The 24,189-nt window shown below is 35.2% G+C and overlaps 1 protein-coding gene across 1 annotated transcript in view; it reads right to left on the bottom strand.

Annotated features, from left to right (window-relative positions):
• Window positions 1-24,189, bottom strand: part of LOC100167672 (protein dachsous) — a 131,863-nt gene that overhangs the window by 104,752 nt on the left and 2,922 nt on the right. The window lies entirely within an intron of this gene.

The following is a 24,189-nucleotide window of genomic DNA, read 5'->3' as shown; positions in this document are numbered from 1 at the left end:
TTTTTCGATTCTTTTATTTATGCTTTTTTTTTTTTTTAATACACATGCGATTCGTTACGACGACATTTCCAAAAAACGGAATTATATATTAATATAATATTATTTTCGGCAACATCTTATATCACATATAGGAGAGTTTTCGTGCGCGACAAGTTAATTTCGTTTGAAAAGCGCAACAAGTGGACGAGGAGGAACTCGCGTTCAATATCCGTCGGCCTGGTGCATAAGTACATATTATATTATAATATTATTAAAGTATATAGTATTCGCTTCGGTGCGAGATTCAATACGATATATATTATTATAATATGTACACGCGATGAGAGACACGATTCCAGGAAGAATAATATTTATCGCGCTCGCCAACGCGCGTGTGTGTGTGTGTGTATGAGAGAGAGAAAGAAAAAGAGATGTCCCAACAAATAACTCAATTCGCGTGGAACTGGAATATAAATTATTCAGCGCAAACGTATTTGCTAGTATTTTCGCGGTCGCTATCAATAATATACACATATACATAAATCGCATAATTATACCATCGGTACACGACCAAAGCGGCGCAGAAAACGGTTAGTGATGATGATAATATAGATGTATTATATAGTCCTATCGTACAATATTCAGAGATCCCGAGTAGATCGTTATTATATTATAGGTATTTTATTCAATAAAATTATTATCATGATTCGGATTTCGGATCGATAACTTCATAGAGTTCATACTCCACGATATAACACACTTATGTTGCGGTACATAAATTATGTGTCGTTGGATTTCGACTTAACAGAATAATAATAATAGTTTTATAATTATTATTATTATTATTATTCTCCTATATAATAAAATACCTAGTACCTTCATATATAATATATACAGACGCGATCTTTCGTTTAATCATTAAACCTATATAAATATAGCACGATATAGATATACTATAATATTTATACTACGATGAGATAATTCACCACCAAGTACCTAGTGCCTATACGGTTTTATTTATTTTTTCACGTACCTATACGCGCGTCGTGCTCATACCTATATTGTATATTATATTAATATACACGTAGAGGCGTTACGTGGTATCAAATACATGGTATATAGGTATATTATGTATACATAGTTGTAGCAAAACAATTACACTGCACACAGACACAGTGCTGATCGTATAAGAAAACCCCTCCCCGCAATCATCATTTTCACCACTCAAAACTACTGATGAATAACAATTATCCTTTGCCCTGTTATTATATTATCATTATTATTAGTATACTTGACAGACCGAACACCGCGTATATTATATATAGGTATGTACCTATCTACCTATACCTATGCACGTTCGCCTGAAGATGTGTCTTTCTCTATACCTAATAATATTGTTACATCCAATCACTATATGTGTATTTTAGTCATTGTGCATATCATTATTATTACCACTTTTTTACGAAATGTACAACTACTGCTCGGCGGGCCTGCAACGGTGGCGTCTATATTTTAATGTATCTACCTAATTATGTGTTTAACATTTTAAGACCGATATATGTATAACCTATATGTAAATTTTACACGAATACGCACGACGCAAATCGATTATTCGTTTAGAAAAATCGGTCATGATGATTAGGTTAAAATAAATAAGTGCCGTCGAACGTGCACTGAACCATACATACACGTGGCGTAAATATTTAGCAAAGAGCATAATATTTTTATTATTATTATATTAAAGACCACGGGGTAATATCTACGGCAAAAACACGCGTTTGGGGTAACCCAGACGTCAATGCATTATATACATACATAATAATATTATTTGCTCGGGTCGATGATTTATATTCTTATTATGCCTATACATGCCGCCCGCGAATAATATTATTATGTCGTTTAACCAGCATAAGCGCACGAGCACGCCTATAGGCGGATTTATGGTCGGTCGGAAATCAACGACTAAACGCTCACGACGGTTATGGAAAAAAAAACTAATACCAATAATGATCGATCAGAAATTGCCACGATACGGCTTATAAGCATAAACTATATTACTTATATTATATTATTATGATATTGATATCGATATAGAGGTTTGCAGGTTTCTGTTTACGGCACGCGGTGATTTACTCGTATGCCGGGCGGCGCGATATTATTGCGCGCGTCCTCCTTTCTAAAAAATTGTGCGTTTTATTCCCATAAAACTTTAAAATTCAGCTCCGCGTAACTTTCTCTTTAAAAAATTCACGATTTTCCGACGGAAACGCTTTCACGTCGCACGTCGATGAACCGAAAACGCGCAGCACGTTACATCAACAATAATTAGCGCGATTTTTAACGTTTGAGCCGATTATAAGATATTTTGATTTCCATACACCCATCGTCTATGGGTGGGTACACGACTTATACTAATAGTTACTACACAACCGCGGCGGCGGCTTTTGCTCACGCCTGTCGTTGTTACATAATACCACATAGATGTATAGGTAAATCATACCGTTTTTGATATTATTATTACTACACGCTCCGGGTATATAAGTGTAGGTATGTTTCACACGCGCGGATCTCCGATTAATTATAAATATTATATTATATATAGACAAACGTAATGATATTAAATAACATTATTCAAACATCACCGTCGGACGATTATAGTTCGTGACCAGGCGCACAGTTCCGGGTGCCAACTGTCGGCGTAGATGAAAATATAGTAAAGACCTGTAGCAGCAGCAGTTAATCGATTTTTACGTGAACCGTCGGTATAGACGCGATACAGCAGTGAGGGAGTGCGCATGAGAGAGTGCGGTGTGGTCCATTATTGATATGGCGACCGATGTGTAACTATATTATCGGCTTGTGAGAGCGTCTAAATACAGACATAGAGGTACGTGCATATAATACATTATAGGTATACCTATACAGGAACAAGGAAACGGTACATAATTTTAATAATAAATATCGGAATTTCGATAGATGCGCGCGATGAATATTATTCTCCGGTAAACTGGTTTAGAACGAAAATCGTAACTCACTACATAATATTATTATATTATATCGGCGGCGGCGGAAGACTTTAATGCACTATACATGTTATACATAAAAGACACGTTTCTGGCCCGAAAAATCAAACGCCCGTCGTACCCACGGCATTGATAATAATAATAATAATATCACATAACCGACGGTCGCTAAAACACTAATTAACAAAATTTTAAGTATATATTATAATATTGATATTGTATTAATACGAGCGAAGGCGAAGGATGACTCTGAACGCGTATTCTATTTTATAGATTGATTCTCTAGTGGACAATGACGAATTAATGTAATATAAAAATACCACACCTTTGGAAATCTATATTTACCAAGATAATTTATTATGATGGGAATTTGAGTGATTAATCAGAGTACAATATAAAACAAAGTTATTTTTCAGTAGAATAAGACCGCGTATGTCTATCGCAGATACTCGGCGATGTTACCCTCCTGAAATACTCTAGCGACATCAACTCCCGCGATGGTTGAGCTCCAGTGGCCATCTTATCATTAACAAAAAACCCGCACGAGGTTATGCTGCAGTGCATTTACAATGAACTTATAAAATATGTCCCTGTGCAGTGAGAATCCCGTTTCTCTGTGGCTCGCACGATATGCGCTGTGGACCTGTACAGCGGGTACACACGATTGACATCATAAAATTCGTTATCGGAGCGGTCGTGTATCGGACGACGCGTTAGCGTCGACGAGAACTTCTACCATGGTAAAGTGTACGTGACGAGTAGTGACGAGGAGAGAAACCTGCAGAGTCCGCGGGGAGATGAGCCGCGAGATGCAGCTACACCTAAATGTGTAGATAGATCTAATACTTGCACCGGTCGCGGTGCAGTGATGACGTTTGTGTGAGTGAGAGTATGCGTGTAAATAGGCTACGGCTGTTATAGTCCGTGGTACCAGCCTATATATATTATATTATATTGTATTTCTTTCGTCGACGCACACTGACCGGGCCGCATAATAATACAATAATAATAATAATAATATTATAACGACGAACCCCACCATTCGTTGTTCGTTCGCCAACAACGGCGCGAGCGTAATAATAACATTTCCAGTCGGAGGTTTTATATATATTATATTATGGAGCCATGGCTACTCTATAATTATTGTCAATGAAAACTCGCACAGCAAACGAGATAATTATTTTAACTAGCAACATAATCCCCGTGTCGAAAAAACAATAGACCGAACGATTTTTACCGTCCGACCGTACCTGTGTATATATTAATATAATATGTATATAGTATATATATATATATTACACACACACATAAATATACAAACCGCGCCGCATACGTAATGTTATTATTACGCGTATTATAGGTATAATAGGTATACGCGCGAGGATAATGCTGCTGCTGTTGCTGCCGCCGTTTAAACGAAACCATATTCCTTTTCACCATAATATTATCTATCGTTATAAATACGTGGTTCGTTTTTTTTTTGTCAGCAATAATGAGATTTGTTTTAAACGATCGAGTGAAACGTGAATACGTATATTATATTTTTACGACTTGAACCCCGAGGACGTGACTTTAGACCGCGTGGAGGCGGCCAGGTATACATATTATAGGATATAAAAATATATACGTAGGTATTATTAACCTAACCTACGTTTTGGAAACGAAAAATTTTGTTCCAGGAAAGGGGATCGGAAGTGCCCGTTCCTATAATGACAATTCACCACGACGACGTTATCGTTATATCATAGGTGATGTATGCGTGGGGAAAACGCAAGAGCGGTACACTGGTGCACGTACACACACACACACATATAACATATTATTATATTAATATATTAAGCACCACTGACTGCTGCTGCTCGGCCGGGCGACGACGAAGAAGACGACGACGTTAGGTAATATAATGACAGCGCGGTAATTGAAATAAAAATAAAATAGTAGGTATTTAGATTTGAATTTAGGAAACTCGTTCCGTCGCGTTATATTTTTCTCTCTAGGGCCGCGTGGTGTGCAGTCTATTATTTAAAACCCATATGTCCGTTCGTCTTTCCTTCGTCGATGCGACAGAGCTGCGAGTATATACGATGATAATACACAATACAATAAAATCGATTATCGCGACGCACTTGCAGAGAGACGGCGGCGGTCAGCACCCGGACTCCGGTAATTAGACGCCAGTGTCGAAATTAATTTTTCAATTGTCCACTCTCACGATTTACATTATTGAAATTATGTTGACATTTTTATCGAGTTTGTGTTTCTATGAAATATCTGTAGACTGAATGACAGCGATTGAGTGCAACGGAGCATTATATTGAAATAGGTAACGAAAAATAATTTTCGAATATTGTCAGTTGTTACTGTTTACCTAGTGCCTACTTGTTACAACCAAGTGCACCTATTCAAAAATATTTAGATAAGCGTACTCGAAGTACAATATTATATTGAACGACGATTTAAAAAAAAAAACTGATATTTCGATATTTTAAGGTGGTGCTGGTAGGTATGGACAATATTGCTGGGCCTCGCCGAAAATAAATGTTTTACACGCCACTGGTAAGTGTGTGTGTGTGTGTTTGTGTGACTATGATATTGATATACATGTGCGGCCACCTACACTTTTAATACTCGCCGCACGCGAAAACCGTGTAAACGATATTCCTACGGTCCTACAAACATACACGGTGGTGGTGGTGTGTGTACTCGTGTATTATAATACACACACACGAATATTATTATTATATATTTATATACGTACGTGCTGAAACGCGATACCCGTTCGGAACAAGCTTTTTCGCCCGAAGCGATGCGCGTACGCACACACACACACACTCACAGGCGCACTTGTATTTTATACATTATTATAAACCGTATTCCCAAAACCGTACGCCGCCGCGAGTACGCTGTACACGCTGTGCGGCTAGGCCGTGTGCAGCGCGCGCGATACAATAATATTATAATAACACGACGCGAATATATTGTACTATTATTATTATTGTTGTTATGATATTATAATATTAAACTATTATGTTGTTTTTCGTCGTAGGTCTGTAGCGCGCCGCATTTTGGGGCTCACTGTCGTGGTCGTCGCCGTCGCCGTCGTCGTCGACGTCGTCAGGAGGCTGTGGCCCCGAACACATCATTAAGTTTACATTTATTTAACGACGGAGCCCCCTGGACTCCTCTGGTACACCGCTGGCCATTTTTTTTTTTTATTTTACGAACGGAGTGGGCGACCGACCGACCGGCGGCGGCATCCGGACGGACGGAATTCCTAAACAACCATTAGTGTTAAAATTGGAGGCAATCATCCCGTTCGAAAAATTTTACCTTTTCATTATTATTATTACACACACACAGACGATCGATTGAAATATTGAATGTTGCTGCAGCCGTTTTACATGCATATATAGGACGTACACGTATGTAGTTATTGTTATAATATTATATTATATTCAGACCGCAATACCGCGGGGTATGAGCTAGTTCAGTATTATATTGTCCATATACATATACTGTATTATAATATTATATGTGTGCGCAGTGTGTCGGCAAAAGATACGATATACATCATCATCACTGATCGCGGTGCATCCTATGTACCATAAGCATATTGTAATGCGTTCCTATATACGGTAACGACCGTTGGTTAGATAATATAAAACGGGATAATGACGAGACAAATTTTTGATTTTCGTTACTCGATGATGCGAATTTTCGTATAGGGCCGCGCGCGCGAACAGGACGAGAGTATAACGTTATAATATAATAATAATTATTATTATTATTATTATACAATAAGTGCGGTCATAATAACTCGACACTGTCCAGCGGCGGCGGCGGCAGTGTCGAATACCCGGCCGTTTCGATTAAAAATAGTAAATTATACACATACGGAAACGTAATAATTTAGGTGGGCATATACGGCTATATATAGCATATATATTATATTATATACATACGTATTATACATGTGTGTATATGTGACGCCGTACGCGCATTGTGCCACGAGCAATGAGTTTATCGCAATGATTTATGAACTCGAAGATAAATGTAAATCCTATGCTAATTGTTATGGAGATTTGTCGGTTGAACGAAAGACATTTTCGAGCCCGACGACCCCGCGCCGCCGCCGTCGACTTCTACGTATGCGATGCGATTGTACGAACCCCGAACCGCGGGCCCAGGTAAATATACGGCCCCCGGATCGCGGACGTCGTGTATTTTAACATGGAATAATATTTTAACGATCGATCGCCGACGGACCGCTATAGATCCATTTCGAAATCTTACACACGCGTAGGTATAGTACCTAAATAGGTAGGTTATGTGCGTTTTCTATTATTCCACTTCACCCATACCCAATATAATATAATAACGGCGTATAAACAGGCTTCCGCTATGCGTGTCGCGAAAAGGATGCCCAGCGATATTATATTACGTATACCTATATAAACACAAGCGCCCGGCCTAATTATTATTATCGTCGAAAACTAGTATAGGTATATTATATTATATATAAATTATATAATATCATAAACGGTGACCGCCGCAACCGTATTGAAAAGATAATAATAATATTATACGGTCTCGTGTGTGTGTGTGTGTATAAACTATAATACCCGTTGGCTGTAGCGGCGAGCAGCAGCGATACACATATTATATAGGTACACACACGCGCAGGATACAAAATTCTGTAGCTGTGTGCATTATATAATATGTGCAACACGAACAATAATATAATGTATAAAAAAAAAAAAATTTAGAAAAATAAAATTATAATTAGAGCTATATAGGGACTTCTAGGATCTGAGATTTATACATATTTAGTTGAAAACGTATACAGTTGACGCGATAGTGAAATAAAATTATACCTATAAATGTTTTTCATGCATTCACACGAAGCGAGTTTCCATTTTAAATTATTTAACAACCCAAATTTGGCTTGTTTTCGGATATGAGTATATATTATAATATATAATATAATACAAAATAATATTTTATAGAAACACAAATTGCTCTCGATTAAATGATTTAAAAAAAAAAAATTAATAATCAATAACCAAATTACTATTTTTGTGGAAAAAACTTTAAAATAATTGTTAATAATCAATTACAATTGGTTCTATAATAGTTTTTATACATTTATAGGTAGAACATTTTAAAATACATGATTAATGATTTGTTATAAATCACATAAACGAGCCAGAAAGCGAGTTTAATTAGTTTTAAACAACGCATTAGTGATATATTTTAAATACATTTTTTTCTTAATATTTTTAGAGCATATCAATATTTATAATATAGTAATTTTTATAACACTAAAAAAACGTGATCGTTTCGTTGTTCAAACGAAACTGAATTGATCAAATGGTGAAATCGCCATAAAATAAAAAAATTCGTTACGATAAATATTTTATAAAATAAAAATAAAGCGACGATATAATCTAAGTCATTCCTACTTACATATTATGATGATATAACTATATTATTATACACTGGTTATAGTCTACACTATTAATGCAATTATAATGTATTCCACATACCTAGGTTATGCGCGGCGATATTGGCAGAGGTTCGACCGTTGAGAAATCGATCAATATAATGTGAAAAGTTAAACACGTACACACGACCGCTGTGAACATTATTTTTACGTAAGCCCTGTTTAGATACCATCCCTTTTTTTCTTCTCTCGGACGGTAAAACATGATAATTTATAATACAATACGATTGACAACGATGTAAAATATAGGGATAAGGTACGCAGGCCTCGCCATACACCTAACGGCAGAACACTCACGCGTTCCTTTAAAATAGGTATAACATAATATATACCTAAGTATACGCATTCTAAACTGGCGCGGTTATTAGATCTTGGGTCGGAGTTTTTTTCTTTTTTTTCACCCAAATCTCGCCGTCGTCCTCGTGGATAGACGTGTTTACTACAATATAGTGTGCCGCATATGCGTGCGCGGGCGGGCGGTGCATGAAAAACGATTTTCGACCTTCCTTTTCGCGTCGGTCGGCCTCTCCGGTAAAACAAAAATAGGGATGCGTTATTATATCGAATACACGTACCTACGTCGTCGGTCCACGTCTTCTCTTTCGGCGTTTTTGTACGAGACCGCGCAAAGTATTATATATAGGTAGCCATATTTAATTGAACCAGCCACGAGGTGAGCTGATGGCTGGTGCCGGGGTACTATATACACATCAAGGTCGCCGTATTTTCTAACAATATACGTGTACAGGGCGATTGCCAACGAAATTCATACAAATACCCATATTATATACGTTTTGGAACGCGTACGATGATCGCGTATGGGCCACCCCCTCACGGGTTAACGACGATCTGCACGAGGGTCGGTGATGCAGCCACCTGCATTTAATACGGCCGAGCATCGTGTATAAAACAGTTTTTGCAAATCACTCCGTACACATAAATGATAAATACCTACATAATAATATTATACGCACTCACGAAGTCATTTTATACATATGTTATGTACCCCTTACGTTTCGGTGCCACAACTTAAGAGGGTTGCTAAAGGCCAGTTACCACGCTTACCTATATATTATATTATTGGTAGGTTGAACCTACGTCCTATACAATACAATATACACATGAAAAAGCAATGTGGCCGTTCGCGCAGAAATATATTTTTTTTTGTTTAACGGAATTATATTGCCAGATCGCGAAGGGTGTATTTTTTTTAACGATGACGACAAAAGGGCCCCGAGGTGTGTGAACGTGGACGACGTAGGCTCCCGCTATACAGCTCGCTTGTACGTACATATAATATATTACATATATATATAAATTTAATACGCATACGCGCTAATATGGGTACTGCGACTTGTAGTATCACTGCACGCCATTTTGAATAATATATAATATATATCCGACGCGATTTTGGTCTCTCGTTATGATTATCAATGATAGAAATATTAATGTTTTTATTTAAATCAGTCAGCATTTCGCCCCGGGTACCCATACGACGTTTTAGATACCTATATATATATTCGTTATTATATACACACATGTACCTCGTGGCTCATATAACTTATACAGTTATACCTATTCGTAATAAATTTGAATAATGGGAAAATATATAATATGATCATATACATATATTCCATCGCGCTGCCGACCGTATATTGCGTAATGCAATTTTTAATTCGAACACAATACAAAATAGTATAATGTGAACGAACCACATAGCGTAGGTACAGAGGTAACCACCTTACATGTCTTATGACCTTTATGTATACTATATTTATAACCATTTTAATATTCGCTAATACACAGTGCACATTAATTTTGTTTTAAAACCGTCTCGTTATAATATTATTCGACCGTTTGGTATGCACGTCTTGCGAGTGCTTACGTATTATATATTATCCTACCTATAATAATAATAAAATACATAACGTTTGTACAATTGTACCACCACGGTAGTGTTGAAATATTAAAAAATAAAAATACGAGATTTCGATTAATCGTGGACATGTGGGATGTGGGGCACCTCCTTCTCGATGTCCTCCTCTCCGCTGTTATGCTCAACACGATTAGAACAGTTCTCAGAAATAGGTTAAATTCGATGTATATGTTGTACACAACACGAGTTTTTCTCGTAAACATACATTTTCGAACTGCGAGCAAAATTATAGTGAGCAGTGATACTTGCATATTAAGAAGTCTCAACGAACCACAAAATAAATTCGTGATAAAATAAATTTGGATCTAATTTGGTTATGATGGTTCTCAAAAACGGAGCATTTTGTTAAATGGAAGTTTCACTGTATACACGATATAAGCAGCGAAATATCATATCGTTAGCGTCAATTATGATTATTTTTAAGATTTATATACCCATCATATATCATAACATTATGTACAAACGTCAGCCCCATATGCACAATTTATAATATATTATGCGCACCACAATAAAAATGTATAATAACACTCGAAATATCTCGGGACCCGCTAGTCCTATACATGATATTAATATAAAGGTATAGGTACAATAAAAATAATATCGAAACACTTGTGATGTATATCCACCACGACGACGGGCCGATACAAAGTACAACAATAAAAACGTTGTTGTTATTGTTATTATTCGTTGTTATAATATGTACTTATATCGTGCATTATCCCATGGAGCGACTACTCACCGAGCAGCTCTATACCAATTCATATTTCGTAGTGAACAAATTCCCCCTCCCATACCAATAACGTGCAGCGACGACTAGAACGGCAGTAGCACAGCGCACCGCGGTCCACCGCGGATAGACGTGCGGGGGTCGAGGGGTTCACTGTTTTGTATTTCCGTGACAAGTTATCTGTAAAAGGGTATGCGTGTACGACTGGTGGTGTAGTGGTGTCGACGGGGTCAAGGGACCCAAAATGAAGCAAAATTAGACCAAAACAAAATACATAACAATAACGTTTTTATAAAATACAAAATTCTAACGAAAAAACACGAAGAACAGAAGAAGAAGAAGAACAGTCTTCGAAATAATGTGGTGCACAGCCGCCATATTATTATCAATTCCTACGATCTATGAACGGTACTCAAACTTCTTCATTCCACCACGGCTCCTTCGTTTCTTCACAACAGTGGCTCTCAAATTATTATAAGGACACAGAAAGACAATGTTTTAATGTTTGATTATTCATGCGATGATGTTATAATATTACACTATAAATATACCTACATAAGTTATTATTCAAGAAAAAAACTTAATAACGATTTCGATGCACGCAGAATACCGAAATCAAAATATGTTCAAAACAAAATAATATATTAATCATCATTATCATAATTATTTTTTCTTTTCTGTGTTACGGGTCCCCTGACGAAATATACTCGCGACGCACAGTTTGAAATTTGAATACCTCTGATATAGTATAATATACCAGGTAAGTATTTGTTTAAAGTTATAACGTACTTATAATATGTCCACGGCGATACGCCCGTACGTCATAATATATTTTATGATCAGAGAACTAGGTATTCTCTCTCGATCTTCCCGCAGGACACGGAAAATTTCAGCATCTCATTGTAACGTACTACTATACCTAGGTACCATATAATATTATAACGGGGATGTAACGGTATTATGAAATATTATATGCACGCGGTTTTCCCCTCTCGAGTCACGTTAGCGACAATCGCTCTCGGAAAATCGGCGAGCCCCGCAAAATACTTATATATAGGTAGCTACACATTCATAGGACATAGGTAATCTTCGCCCGCACCGATGGTGGCCGGGGGGCCACTCAGTAGGACTTATATCATTGCAGTAAAATATGATAGGTAATATAATATTATTACTAAACACTTACCTACCTGTATTATAAATAAAGCTTAAGCGCAGTACGCTGCAGTATAGACGTATAGTATACGATGGTTTAAATAAAATATATAAATTATATCTCAAACCTACCAGCGGTACATGTTGAAAAAACACGAATATTTTTATCTTTATATTATATATTATTATTATTATTACACATTACAAACACACATAAATAAACATGCGCGTATTATTATATTGTACTGCAGCTGATACGTAATGTCTGCGTGTGTGGATATTATGTACAAAGTGTGCACGGTAATCTGTTTTAATAGTTTACTTTACATCTCGGGACGGACCACGGCTGCTGGTTGCGGCGGCGGACATAATGGATGCCACCGTACACACACACACGCACACACGATTATTATGTGTATTCGACAAAAGAATTCTGGAATTTTTATTCATTACTATAATATGTATTATTATTATTATTATTATTATTATGTATTTTTCTCTTCAGTCGTCGTCGTCGTCCCTACAAATCGCTATTTAATAACCCTTTTTTTTCTCCCATCGAATCCGCGCTCGCGTTTGCCGCAGCAGCTGAAGCAGAAGCAGCAGTAACAGTATATACACACGGTTTTCCTCGCGCCCTAATGACCGGTTAATTGATACAAATCGTCACGTGAAAAATTCTTGTGCGGTGTGTGCATCAAGCTTGTATATTTATGTGTGTGTGTTAGTGTCAGTTGTGCGTGTGAGAAAACTAGTCATCGCCACCAACAGCGCGTAAAATATAATAATATTGCCGCCGCCGCTCCCACCGAATATTGGACGAAAAGAAAGAAAAAAAAAAGAGAAAAAATACGCAAACAAACCTGATGCAGAAGTCGTACGTACATAGGGACATATATGTATATATAATATTATATTAAGTCTCCTCCTCTGCGCGTACCAAAATAATAATAATAATATTATTATATATAAATGTGTATACACACTGAAAGAGTATATTACCGCGCGCGTAACGATCGCGTACATATATAATATATACTGTATACATATATATATTATACGCCGGCGCGGTTATTATTTTATTGTGTTCCTTCGACCGGGAGATGGACATAATAATATAATATAATATCATACTATAAACATTATATATATATATATATATATATATATATTTATACGTACGCGCTTGCATGGGGACGAACGAAACGAAAAACGAAAAGCAATTTACGAGATAATACGAACGATAAAAAAAAAAATAAAAAATTTGAACTGGGACGCGGCAAAAATTAACTCGAACGAAATATTATAAATATCTCATTGCGAGTGCGTACCCACTCGCACAACACAACTCGCACACACACACACACACACACACACACAGGTATATAATAATACGCGTACAAAGTTAATTAACTTTTACCGCGCAACCGGTTTCCGTACGCGCGCGCGAGCCCGGTGATCTGCGCAGAGCCGTCCAACTGGCGCGCACACACGCTCAAAAATATACACGCGCGCACGCACACACGTGTATTACATATTATGCGTTTTACTCTGAATGGCATTACATTGCACAGACACAAGCTCGCATCGCGTATCTGCGAGTCGGACTTGCGCATAATATATACCTACTCCTTTATAGTACATATATACCTATATCTGTGTTATAGCTACCTATACCTATCGTGTTATAACGCGGTATATATTTGATTTTGATTATATATATTTTTTTTAATTCTTTTTTTTCCCCGTTCTACATTCTTTAGTTTATATTTTACAATCGCGAAACACGCGGCCGACCGCGCTGACGGTTACTGATATGTCTTCTGATTGCGGAGAGAAGAAAAATACGATCTAAAATCTGTTAAAATATAGAATTTCTATATTAACATAATAATAAGTAATATTATATAATATACCTGCACAATATTATGTGGACGTACGTTTAATCCGACAATCGATGAGGGGGTTGAAAACGGTCGCGGTAGATAATAATCAACAAACGGCTTCATTATATAGACGAGGGTGAAATAAACCCATCCACAACTCCGTCCACCGTCGCCTTCACGCATTAGATCCAAAAGAAAAATGTACACGTATAGTCAAACAATGACCTACGCCCTCGTCGTTTCACGGAAATCGGCAAATTCGATACGTTCCCCTTAGGTTAGGTACGTATATATAATATAAACGATTATAACGTCCAATAGTCTTTAGAATATATAATGTGATATAATATATAACTGAATCATGTATTTAGAATTTTTGTACGAACCGAGGTAATATATTATGTAGGTAATATATTCTCCTGTACCTATTTACAAAAAATCGAGTTTACATAGATTTTTATAATAGTGCAACGACCATAATAATAATCATAATATTACCTATATATATTATTAAAAATATATTTTGTGTGAGTGTAACGAAAGCGATATTTTACGCGCCTACTAGGGTAAAACTTATTATTTACTATATAATATATTACGTTCATATATATTGTCAGTATTGTTGGCGCGCGTCCGCAAAGAGACTTTAACGCGTTTTATTGTAGTTTTCGCCATACGAAACCGTCGGGCGCGCACACCACGATTGACGCGAAACAACTCAGCGGTATTATATTGTTATATATATAAATAAACGCCTGTATACCGAAAAAATGTATTATAACGTAAGGTGTATTGGTGTACACAAACACACACACACATATTCGAATAACAGGTTTTCGCGTGAATTCGTGGAATGACCGCAGCCGCATTGGAGAGACGCAAAATGTTTACGAGGTCGCGAAATTTTAGGGTGTTTAAAGAAATAATAATGAAACATCCGTTGCATTGTTTTGTTGCATAGCGTAATTATTTTATTTATTTACGGATATATTATTATTTTATATATACACACACATATATATATTATACTATACACACCGCAATATATTTTTATACATTGTTTGATCGTCCGGGACGTAGGACGAAGGATATCGCCTCGTAAGATCGTACGCGAGAGATAGAACATACGGCAATGACGTGATTATATTATGTTTACAATACGCACACACTATTATATACCCGAGTGATATAAAAAGTTTCTCATAGGTACCTATATATATACACACACACGCACACAAACACACATAGGAAATCCTGGTATCCCGTCTATGTAAGCACACACACACACACACACACATTAATATTATATATATATATTATATATATATGATGGTTAATAAAGTTTAATGTTCTCGGAGAGGTTGTGCGTTTTATGCGTTTATCGGTATCGAGGGAAAATATACTACTTGTACATATATAACTACATATGTTGGTACGTATTACACTAACTAAAGATGATTCCGGCAGATTACAATGTATGTGTGTGTGTGTATGTGTAGATGGTAAGACTATTGGATAAGGTCGGCGAACACTAAGTGATGCTCAGTAAGAATAAATACTATATATATATATATATGTATATACTGCACCACGTAGGCGTTTGACAAAAAAATAAAAATAATAAATAAATGTGAGGGAAAAAATAATAATGGTTTTTTTGTCAACCCCGTGCGCGCGAGATTCTCGAGAAAAACCTAATAATAATGTATACAGTATCATAAGTTGTAACATTATGACGTGTACCATCTATCTTATGACGTGTATTTGTGCGTGTTATAGAAAACGTCGTAGACTAAACGTGTAAATCTAATAGTAAAGTCATGATGGCGCGCACACTGACTGTATTTTTCTCCTCCTTTATTATTGGGTACATCGTAGCAAATAAACAAAAACGTTAAATTAGGACAATAATCGTTAAGATTTTAATCGACGTGGTACACGACGACAACACCATTAACTTTTATTTTATTAGAAAATTAATTTAAATTATTGAGCGTAACATTGAGAAAATGGTTTTTATTGTATTATTACGCCGTTTGATTTTATTTTTGTTTTAGTTTATTTAATGATTTAATCCCAGAAAAATTCTCCACCAGTACTCTTTATATTCTTACTGTAAGAATATTACAGGTTCTTTAGTCGTTCCATGCACATATAGGTGTCTTCATGTGTGTATATTATACGAGTACTATATGTATAACCGAAAAGGAACTAACTCTATATATATAAATGTGTGAATTAGTTAAATTCGTTACGTGTTGTTAAGAAAAATAAAAAAACGCACAAAACTGAATATAATATATTAAGCTAAACGGATATATTATTATTATTACTATTACTAAACACCACACATACACATTCACAATATATGTATAATGTATATACTAAACACACCTGCATAATAATACAATAATTTTTTGGTGGATACCAGCCGACTATATTATCATATATGTGGTTGAATAATGTTTTGTTTATCAGACGGACACTCGATTTGTCGTGAGGTATGTATACGTATATCTAACACTATAATATTATACAATATTATATACAATGTATTAGTATATAATATATAGGTGCGCGTAATAATAAATATAATAATAATAACAATAAAATTAATTCGCGTCTACGAATATATAATATAATATTATAATATAGTTAGTAAATTATTATCATCGTATACCAAGTAGGTATAATGTATAGATATATATTCGCGTATTTCGGTCGTCAGATGAAAAAAAAATCATTAGACGTAACAAATTGGTATACACGTGTAGGCAATAATAATAATAATAATAATATGTAAAGTCGCCTCGTCAACTACACACGCACGCACATGCACATATACATACAGACACACGCAGATATAGTAAAATAAAATGTGAAAATGTACCGCTGCTGCACATGTGCAATCATCATTTTTCGCGTAGGTACTCGTCGAGTAATTTAATATTTCATATATATGTACATAGATAATATACAATATAATATATCAATCGGAATATTCTAATAAGCGTCTCGTTATATTTGATGAAAAAAAATGTATATATGTATGTGTGTGTATAAGTTTAATTATTTATGTAAACGCACGTTCGACTTCGATTTATAAAAAAAATCGAAATTTTTTCTTAAAAAAACTACGTCATATATATATGGGACACGCATAGAATCTACAGATATGTATATATATTTGATATAGGTACAATTTAATATAGGTATAAGCATTATAATATAAAACGAAAAATACGCGCTGACCGTGGGTCTCCCGGATATCCGACTCCACGGTAGGTATGTATAAATCGGCCGGCGATTTTTCTTCATTATCATCGGCTCAACTACATATATTATATATTAAATTATTATTACACCGCACAGCATGGCACCTAACCATCCCCGACACGATTTCGTATTATTTTTTTCAATCGGTACATTATGTCGACTTTGTGGCCGCACGGGGGGAATGCAATTTTAATGTTTTTATTTTTTTTAAAAGAACACCACCGAAGATCACGAGATTCTGGCACTCGGATAGACTATTTACGAGGACGTATTGTATAATATATTTTATAAATACATATTATATAGGTATAATATTGTCAATAACGCGACTATATAATAATTTAACGGAAAATAATGGACACGTCGTATATAATACACTTCGATAATAGTGTTATATAAATTAATATATTTATATTATATTATTATGTAGTATACACTGTCTCGCCACCGTGCACTATGTTCAGTGTTCACGACAATAATAATAACAATAATTTATATCTCGTCTCGCGTCGCGTTCATCTTCTGTATAATATTCGGCATACATAATAAATAATAATATTAATATGGCATGGCCCTATAGGCTACAGGTATCTGTATAATATCCGTTCAGCTAACCAGAGCGCAATTGGCCACGGTTTCACGTTTGTAAAATATAATATGTGCTTTTACGGGAGTGTTTTCTTTCTTTCTTTTTTTCCCCCGTTAGTACTGTTAGTAGGCACCACTCGAAACCAGGAGACGGAATCCGTCATATATTATAATATACGATATTATATTGTGTTCGAGGAGCTAACGAGCGCGCTGCGGTGAATAATATGTATAATATGTTATTTGTACAAACACGAAAACGTAAACGAATATATTATTACTACTATTATTATTATACGCGCTCATTGTGCGCACACACACATACAAACACGCATACTTATACACGGATTGAAATTATTTTTACAATATTAGTATGTTCGGGCGAAACGCCTAAATTCCGTATTTAACACACGTCTATACGATATATTACAATATAATATTGTGCACGCATATATAATATGTCCAACAATAGTATAGCTGGACAGCTGGTGGAGAGATACCTATGACCGTGCATTCGTATCCCAGAAGTCGCTTTGGCATGCGGCGCATCGACGAACATCATATAATCGTATACCGAACACCACGCTGCTGGTATAGGAGGTCTGGAGGTAAATATGTGTAGGTACTTTATACGAGCGCGATTAATCACATGGTGCCTCTGCGATTTTTCATATTTTCAAATATAAATGATTGTATACCTACCTAATACGATATCACTCAAAACGTAAAAAGTACGAAAGAGCGAAACAACAATGCGCGCCGCATAAAATAGTAGGTAGTAGTTTATAATAATAATATCATGATATTATACTATAATGATATCAATAAACATAAAAAAAAAAATACCGAACGCTATTATAAATGTCTACTTACATATTATTATTATATTATACGCGATGTACACGTTCTTATATTATAATATTATTATGATATATAAAAATTCAAAACGATATTCTCAATTATCGAAAATGTTAATTATACAGTCTATTTTTATTTTTTATTATTAGGTATACTATTATTATTCGCCTCGCGTAATATTACGTACCTACACATGTACCTGTGTGTGTGCGTATATACATGATAATATAATATTTATATATATGTATATATTATATTGTAATCTGACCTTAAAAATATTTTATCGATTATAATTTATAATTGATTTTCATTTCTGAAATGATATGGTACTGTATACAAATTAAATCGACTATATTCGAAGCGGAGTGTAAGTAGCTGCGGCACCTACCTATTTACAACACACTGCAGCATTATAATATTAAATATTATATTATATATTGTATGTTCACGCGCGTTTAGTTTATACACAAAAAACGTATAATTACAAATACAATGCACAAAATGCTTCTTTTAAAAAAAAATGATTTAATTTTATCCTTAATGGTTCTTACACGCCTAATGCATCGTCGTAAAATATATTATGTTTTGGGATATCATTTTTCCACAACTAATAAAATAATTGTATTGAAGTAAATAATATTTTGATCATAAAATAATAACATTAGCGAACGTAATAAAATTACGTATGATATATTATAATACTTAATTGTTTATAGCACGAGTTTTTTTTTTAGTATATGATATACATATATTTATTTAGATGGACGTTGGTGAATACGTACAATTGTTTAGATTTTTGTTATCTGCAAAACGTTTATATTATTACCTTTTTATTTGTGACCTATACCTATGTAAATATTATAAATCGATTCAAAATAATTAATTGTTATTTTACTTTTAAATAACTACTAAATGTATAATAATATAATAAAAAAGAAATATAAAAACAGAGAAATTGCAAATGGAATAATTTCATATCAGTGCACAAAGCCTGACTGAATATGGTACAATAGTATTAAATTAATGTTTAAACAGTTTTACGTATAGAACGATATACTGGCCGGTATAATATATATTATTATAAATAATATATCCTAGAGGTGTATACGCCAAACAGATTGTTTTTTTTTTCACGTGATTTTACCGATATTTTGTGGAACACGAGGAGTCGACGTTCGTGTTCTCCAGCGATATCGTTTTCCCGTTTATATATAGTATAATATACGATGATTTTTGGCGTCGTCGGAGGGTCCATCAGCAGTGTACCACAGATGCCATGGCGCGCGGACACGGCAGCACCGAGATGACGATAAGCGCGCATTACACACGGGGCCCCCGAGGTTATACGCCTTGTCCGTATACAAATTGTATATACGTATATGGTATATGGTATATAGTGTATAGTGAACCGAGAGATTGACGTGTTACACACGGTGTTCTCCAAAAGATACAATAATATATAATAATAATAATAATAATATTTGGAAATAAGTTTGGTCCATTAAAAAAACACACATCACATAACACTGTGGGTTTTATCGCACGTACCCGCCGCCGAAATTAAGCTCCTTATCGTGCTGTGGTCTCTCGATGATATTCCACATTACACACGAGACGACGACTGCAACGACAACAATAATATTTGCTTTCTACACGCACACTCACTATAATATATATATCGTACATTATTATTATTAAACTCGTACATGAAATTGTTGTCCTATTGCAGTTGATGAGATTTGTGACCGAGACAACACGAACGTGCACGCGCACACTGCACTCGCACATACTCTGATAGGTACCTAATAGTATACAGCGGGGTAATCGGTAACAGCTGATACAATTTTTCTCTCGGTAAAACAATGCTAAGGGTTTTGACGTAAAAGCTGTCAACCCATCGGGTCACTACATGGGGCGGGTGTAATTTTATTGTTTTTTTTTTGTATTTTTGTCGCTAGAACAAAATAAAAATCGATACCTATAACCTATGTAAATTTCGTTTCGTTGCGGATTGCTTGTCCGGAAAATAACGTACATTTTACAACGTTATAAGTACCTACCGAGGTTGTGTAGCTACAACGCGAATATATTTTCGAATAACACGCATTAATAGATGCTGCTGGTACAGTTGCTACACGATAGATGAGAAGGAGATGCGACGGACGACCAACCGACCCGTTTGTCGCGCCGCCGCTGGTAACAGTAATAATAATAATAATAATAATAATAATAATAATAATAATAATAATTGCTCTACAGACACGGCGCAGTTCTTATCCGTCATCATCATTATCATCATCATTATCATCGTCATCATCACCACCACCATCGCCATCATCATCATCATCATCATCATCATCATCATCATTAAATCGTTATTTGGTCGTCGTCGTCGCCGCGCCGCAACCATTGCCGCATCACCTTCGGTTCACCCACACCGGACAAAAGTCTATATTATACGTAGGTATACACGTACACGACGACCGCGAGGGGGATCCATTCGAATTTGAAGCCCGGGGCGTTCCGGGGCATCGGCAATCATAAATCATCTCAACGTATACACGGGATCTATTATATGAGCGCGGGCATGTATATATATATATATATATTACACCTATACTACAGCAACATAGTATATAGTGCGCGTTTGTGTTTGTGTGTGAGAGCAGTGCGCGTGCGTAAATGCGTGGACCAGATTACAATGTGAGAGAGCGCGGGGACGACAATATATATATATTTAATATAATATTTATATTGTGTGATGTGTACGCGGCAGTGTGGCCGAGTCAGCAGGAGACGACGAGATTCGGTATAAGAAAAGAAGAAAAAAATCCGCGGTATATACAAATATATATACGAACACGTCTTGTGTATGGGTAACAAAAAGTTAATAGACAGCAGCGAAGGGTCGATTGGCGCCTTAAATAATAATAACAATAATAATAATAATAATAAAATTCGAAATTTGCTTCGAAATCGAATAATATATACCTATATATATATTATTATATATTATGTATCAGAAATAACGATAAAACTACGGGCGCCTACAGGGTATATCAAAGAGGTGCAAGTACATTTAGGCAGTTACGGGGTATTAAGAAAATGACATAATACATAGGTATATAATACGTATATTATATAGGTAGATGCATTATATTCGTGCCACGGTATAGAGTCTCGAGCAACGGGCCGAACGAATTTTAGAAGAAAATGCGATTAGAGGTAGTCGTTATCGTGGGCTTATGAACTATTTTTCTTCTACTTGAGAAAGGTACGACACGAAATATGTGTATAATAGCACTTATGAAGCATTAGTGTATTTCCGAAGGATAAAATATGATATATACAAGCGTATTTTGTGTGCGTGGCATGCACGAATGACAGACGGAGATAATTTCTGTGAGAACTGTGTATTGTCTCCGTTTTCATTAACTCGTCATTACCGCGTTAACACAAATCACAGTTGTTACACTAGTGCCTAAAAATAGTTGAAAGAATATAAGTTTTTTATGTTTTTAATATTAGTGAAGTATGGTATCTATAGGTAGGAAAGATAGGTACTATATACCTACCTATATGACGGCATCTTAACAATTGTTCACTCCACTATACCATATGAAAACTAATGTAGTCCACGAACTTAACGAAAAATAAATATAGATATCCACTATTTAAGACACCTTATTAAAACGTAAGCTTGGTTACAATTATTATTATATATTTATTTCTAAAATAATTTCAAAAATGTCGACATGAATTCACGGGTGTCGACTTATGAGAAAGTTATGAACTGACTTTTCAAAAAAATATTAACATTCGACATATTGTTAAGAAATTATTGATTAATCACCTATAATTAGAAAAATGATTATTAATTCACTATAATGTAAAAACCACACTTGATTAATTTTTTCATTCAAAACTTTTTCTTTTTGTATTTATTTTTTTAACGCTCAGAGAAACTCTAAACATTTTCAAAGTAGGTGCCTACCTACTTCTAAATTATATTCGACGATTGAAACCGTTAGGTTTGTAGCATTATAGCATTATAGATAGATATATTATATTCAACACTTTTGAATTCAATCAATTTCCTGGAAAAACATAAACCGAAAAAAAAGAAAAAGATCATTCGAAAATCAATAAGGTAAATTTCTCTTTTTCAGAATCGAAAACCTAAATATAATATGGGTACCTAACAATAAATATAAAATGTCAAGTTCCATTCTGGGACTAAATGTTTCTGAGGATTAAACACGATTATATAATAAAACATCTAGCCATTATTAAATTATATGTATCTCTGCCTTTAAAGATCTTCAAATGTGCCGTTGGAAATGTAACGGAACATTTTTTTTTTTTCATTTATCTTACACATACGCTAATAAATAATGCTTAACAGCAACAGAGATGACCATTAATCTATGTTCATCGAATGACACTCGACGGTGATCCTGTAAAGTAGGTGTAGGTATCTATATCATGTTCGAGATTCTTTTTTTTTTTGGTTATTGTAAAATTGTAAACGTCTCAGAATAAAGTATTATAATATGTACCCTATAGTCCCAGCAGTATGCGTTTATTGGCGTGCAATGTTTTACAATACCCGAGGGTTATATGCATTTTTGAACGAAATTCGGCACGTACGGTCTTTGAAGTCCACTTGTTACCTATATATATATATATATATATATATGGTGCACCCAATCTACCTGAGAGTCGCGGCAAACGTCCTTTGAAGTTAAGTAAAGATTTTATTGCACCTATAGAATACAAACCTATAGGTATTCCACTATTCCCAATGTTTGTTCCCGCCGTAAGTCAACAAGCAAACATTGTTTCTAACGCCAGACAATATCATTTATGTTCATACCAGCTATTATGTAAGATTATTATATATAAATATGGGTACTTTACAACTCTCGTTGCGTTCAACGAGAAAATAGAGAAAAAAACCTAACCGATATTTGTGCAACGCGAGACACACAACACTTGTTTTAAAAGATGGAATTTCACATACATAACGAGTTAATAAAACCTAGAAATGAGTGGTGTTTATTATGGAAGGAAGTAGGTCTCCTCTCTGCGAGTTTATCTCGCAACGATGCTGCTCTTTTTTAATATCCACAGATTATTATTATTTTTTTATTATATGTGATATGTACACACACACAAGTGGACTACCTACGTGAGCTGAATATTTCGAGTCTACACAGTGTAACTGACTTCATCGCAAGCTTCTAGGAGAAACGAAA

Source organism: Acyrthosiphon pisum, chromosome A1 (assembly GCF_005508785.2).
Source record: "Acyrthosiphon pisum isolate AL4f chromosome A1, pea_aphid_22Mar2018_4r6ur, whole genome shotgun sequence".
Classification (NCBI taxonomy): domain Eukaryota; kingdom Metazoa; phylum Arthropoda; class Insecta; order Hemiptera; family Aphididae; genus Acyrthosiphon; species Acyrthosiphon pisum.
The sequence above is the reverse complement of the archived record's forward strand: the minus strand, read 5'-3'. Positions and strand labels throughout refer to the sequence as shown.